Below are 4849 nucleotides of genomic sequence, written 5' to 3' on the forward strand. Positions count from 1 at the left end.
CAAAGTTGGAGATAAATCAGTCCTCGGTCTTCTGCAACCGGAATTACTCAATTCGGACAGGTCTCCAGGAAGTTACACTCTCCGGAATGCGAGATGGTCCAGACAGCCCAGGATGACTAAGTTAAACATGCCACGATTTCAATGCCACGGTCCACACTTGGCCGTGGCAACTTTTGTGCACCCTCGGCCAACGACACGATCTTCATGCCACGGTCTACACTTGACCGTGGCAAACACACACTTGGCTGAGAGGAACTTCTTGCATCCTTCGGCGATTGACACGGCCTAAATGCCACGGTCTGAGGCTTGACCGTGGCAACCTTTACATACCTTCGGCGATTGGCACGAGCTGAATGCCACGGTCTGGGACTTGACCGTGGCAAATGAACAAGTGGCTGGAGACAACTTCTACACAGCTTCGGCTCTTGGCACGGTCTGAATGCCACGGTCTGGAGGCTTGACCGTGGCAACCTTTACACGTCTTCGGCGTTTGACACGGTAGCTTGCCACGAGTTCCAGATGAAGCTTGATCAGACCGTGGCATCAAAATGAACCAAGAACACAAATGAAGTCTTTGACACGGTCAGAAATGCCACGGTCACACCAAGGACACACCAGACCGTGGCAAACCTTTCTTTGCCCATCAAGGCCGGGTCAGTACCCGGTTTGTTCCAGGTTGACCCGGTTCGCCCAAGCCCCCTTTATAATGTTTTTAGACCTAATTTGGAGAGGACACTGAATCTACTTTTAGTCTTCTTTCCCCTTTTGTGAAAACGGACTGAATACACTTTGTTTTAGAGAGTTTAAAATCGATTTGCAGTTTCTTTCCTTCTTGTTCATCATTTCTTATCATCAAAATCAACTTCTAATCATGATTAACAACACATCTTGCAAAGGATCTAGTGTGTTGATCATGATTAGTGAGTAGTTACCTTAATGAGGTTCTAGATGTGTAGGTTAGGATGCTAAAGTGTTAGATTAGGAGTGCTTAGGGCTAGATTCATTGATTCATTTCTCTAAACAACTGTTCTCTATTCTAGATCCTTGATAATCACTTGAGATCTAGATTCTGGGAATTTCATGCACCAAAAGTGTTTGATGAAATTCCTGAAAGAGTTGTGTTAGAGGTTTAAGCAATTTTTCATCATGGGAATGATTTGTTAAATGCTTGAATGATCATTGAGAACTGTTTATTAATGCATATTGATTCATATTTCACAAATGGGAATTTGGTTTGAAAATGGATTAGTATAGGGGTTAATACCTTCATGAGAGGATTAACCTAGATTAGAGTTCTTAATCATTTGAATCATGTCTCATCATTGTCATTAGCATTTCTAGTTTAACACCAAAGCACCCTAACCAACTATCATGTCTAGAATCTCATGCCTCCATCATATCATATTTATATCATTGTCATTGTCATTAGTCTTTAATCCTGTTTATGTTTATAGTTGTCTCTGGATTAATCAAAACCCACTCTTGTTTGCTTGAATTAAGAACTTGATCATATAGCTTAGTGTCTAACACCACATCTGGATTGATAAACCTCTTTGTGCTACATTGACAAGGGGATTGATAGCCCTGAGACCCTAAAAAAGTCTTGTCTATCACTGGTGAACAGGTGCTGACTGAAACTGATGCTGAACCGGCGCCTGCTGCTGGAACTGTGGTTGACAAAACCATGGTGGTGCCTTTGGTTGCTGCTGTGAACTGAAACCAGAACTCTGAACTGGTTGATGATTCTGAACAAACTGTTTCTTTGGTTGAAAAGACCCTTGAAAGTTGTTCTTGGAAACAAAACTATGTGGAGCTTGAGAGGTAGGGTAGACTTGGTCTTGTGGGTTTGCTACATTGGTATTCCTGTAAGAGAGGTTCTGATTGGCATTGGCATACTTATATCTTTGGAACCTCTGATTCCCAATATAGTTTAGCACTTCCTGAGTAAGACCCTCTTCACTGATGTTCTCAAAGCATTGAGAAAGTTCCTCATACTCTCCTACAAAGTGCATTGGCTTTTGAGTGGCCAATAACACCTTGTCCAGATTGCTTTCAAGTGTTTTAAAGTCCTTCTCATACCTTTGATCCCTGCTTCAACTCTCGCTCCTATTGGCTCTATCAAAGTCTTCTCCATATGTATCATTTCTCATTGCTAAGTTCTCAACCAGCTCTAAAGCAGCATGAATCTCCTTCCCCAGAAAGTTTCCATTGGATGCAGTATCCAGCTGGTTCCTAATCTTGGGAAGAGCCCCTCTATAAAGTATGCTGAGAAGTGAAGCCTCACTAAACCCATGGTGTGGGCATTGGTTAGTGTAGCTCCTGAATATCTCATATGTTTCACCAAAACTCTCATTGCTATGTTGAGTGAAGCTGGAGATTTGGTTTCTTAGCTTTGCTGTTCTGGAAGTTGAGAAGAACTTAGACAGAAATGCCTGCTTGCATTGCTCCCAAGTCTGAATAGAGCCTCTTGGGAGATTCTTCTCCCATTGGTGTGCTTTGTCACAAAGACTGAAGGAAAATAATCTGAGCTTGAAGCTGTCCTCAGATACTCCATTTATCTTTGTCAAGTCACAAACGTTATCAATTGATCCAAGTGTTCCAAAGGATCTTCCATTGGCAATCCATGGAACTTGGAGTTTTGGACCATATTCAGCAAAGTTGCCTTGACTTCAAAATTATTGTTTTGCACAGGTGGTGCTTGAATTCCTGCTCCATACTGATGAGCATTGACCCTGTCATTCTCTCCAACATAGACCTGTGGCTGCTCATATCTCCTTGATTGGTTCTGGAAGGGCTGTCGGTGGTGAGCCTGTTGTCTTTGCTGTACGTTGGACTTGTGCCTTTGCTGATGAGCTGGAGCTTGTCCCTGGTGGACATAAGCTTGCTGTTGATGCACCTGTTCCTGCTGAACATTACCCTGATGGAATCCTTGACCAGCTCTTTTACCAGCTCCATTTCCAGCTGCATTACCAGCTCCATTACCCTGCTGCATCTGAGCCTGTTGCCCCTCTTGAACTTGTGGCTCAATGTCAACCACATGCTGTATCTGATCTTCCATATCAGCCTGATCAGTCTGTCTTCCACGCCTATCCCTTCTCCTTCTTGGAACCAAAAGATTGATGTTGTCGTTGAGAGGGAAATGTGGACCACAGCTTCTTGACCTGGACCTGGTGTTCATACACCTGAAAGCAAAAACAGAGCTTGAAAGTAATCAGTAAACAAAAAGAAAGCACTTGATCTCAAGAAAGTATCTAAGACTAATGCTAGCACACTTTGGCAATGGCGCCAATGGATAACTAGAGGGTTTTAGGCTCTAAATAGGGGTTATCAATCCCTTAGCTGTAGCAGCATAAATGATTTATCAGTCCAATGCGTGGTAGACACTAGAATATAAGACAATTTCTTAATTCAAGCAAATGGTGAAGATTGTTTGTGACTAGTGCCTAAAACAAGATTGAAACAAAAACAAAGATTAATGATCAAATAAAGAAGCAATCAATGACAACTAAACAAGATGAGATGATATGAAATGATGGGAGTATGAGATTCTAGACATGATAGTTGGCTATGGTGCTTTGGTGCTAAACCAGAAGTGCTAATGACAATGATGAGACAAGATTCAAATGATTTAGAATTCTAATCTAGATTAATCCTCTCATGAAGGTATTAACCTCTACACTAATCCATTTTCAAACCAAATCATCATTTGTGAAATATAAATCAGTGAGCATTAATAAACAGTTCTAAAAAATTATTCAAGAAAATAACAAGACATCATCATGCAGCAAATGCTTAAACCTCTAATACAACTCTCTCAGGAATTTCATCAAACACTTTTGGTGCATGAAATTCCCAGAATCCAGATCTCAAGTGATATGCAAGGATCTAGCCTAGAGAACATCTATTTAGAGAGATGAATCAATGAATTTAGCCCTAAGTACTCCTAATCTAACACTTTAGCACCATAACCTACACATCTAGAACCTCAGTAAGGTGACTACTCACTAATCATACTAATCTCTCTTAAACCTTTGCAAGTTGAGAAGATTGTCATGATTAATGATGAGAAATGAGATGGAGAAGATGGATAATGATGGATTTTACAGCTTTAAACACAAAGATCCTTCAAACTCTCTTGATTAAAACTCAAAAAGGGAGATATTTCTCTTCTTAAGAGGAGTCTTTTCACAAAAGAGGCAAGAGATTAGGGTAAAACCCTAAAAAACTATATATAAGTCCTTAAACAAACCGGGTCAGCCCGGAACAAACCGGGTCCTGACCCGGCCTTGATGGGTAAAGATGAGGTTTGCCATGGTCAGATGATTCTTGGACAGACCGTGGCAAAGAAACCGTGTCAAGGTTCAAACGGTTGTTCTTGAAGAAATAGGCTGCCTCGGCTTAAGTTAGACCGTGATGCAGGGCCATGTCATGTCCTTTCTGGGTTTGGACGATGATCATATTTGATTGCCACGGTCTTGCTTGGCTCGTATCTCTTGAGCGTTGCAAAGGAGTGGAACATTCAGTGATTGTCACGGCCTGCTGATTGGCCGTGTCTCTTGGTAGTGTCGAGTCCTTTAAGCTTTTGTCACGGTCAAGTTTAGACTGTGGCATTCTCCCCGTGTCAATCGCCGAAGGTTGGTGAAACCTTTTCACGGTTAAGTATGGACCGTGGCGATATGATCGTGTTATGAGCCTTTGTCTTTTTAGCAAGCACTCGGGTGTTGCCACGCCTAAGTGTATGGCCGTGGCACCGTAACCGTGTCAAATCCCGAGAAACGTCATATCATGCCACAACTAACCCCAGACCGTGACGTTCTCACCGTGTTAGAGTATGACACTTAGCGTAATT

General features: G+C 42.1%; 1 non-coding gene across 1 annotated transcript; it reads left to right on the forward strand.

Moving 5' to 3' along the window:
* Positions 1 to 2286: 2286 nt before the first annotated feature.
* Positions 2287 to 2393, forward strand: LOC112088663. Its single transcript, XR_002900608.1, has one exon. It is a non-coding gene; the product is annotated as a small nucleolar RNA R71 (small nucleolar RNA).
* Positions 2394 to 4849: the final 2456 nt, after the last annotated feature.

This window comes from Eutrema salsugineum, unplaced genomic scaffold (assembly GCF_000478725.1).
Source record: "Eutrema salsugineum unplaced genomic scaffold, Eutsalg1_0 scaffold_14, whole genome shotgun sequence".
NCBI classification, from domain to species: Eukaryota; Viridiplantae; Streptophyta; class Magnoliopsida; order Brassicales; family Brassicaceae; genus Eutrema; species Eutrema salsugineum.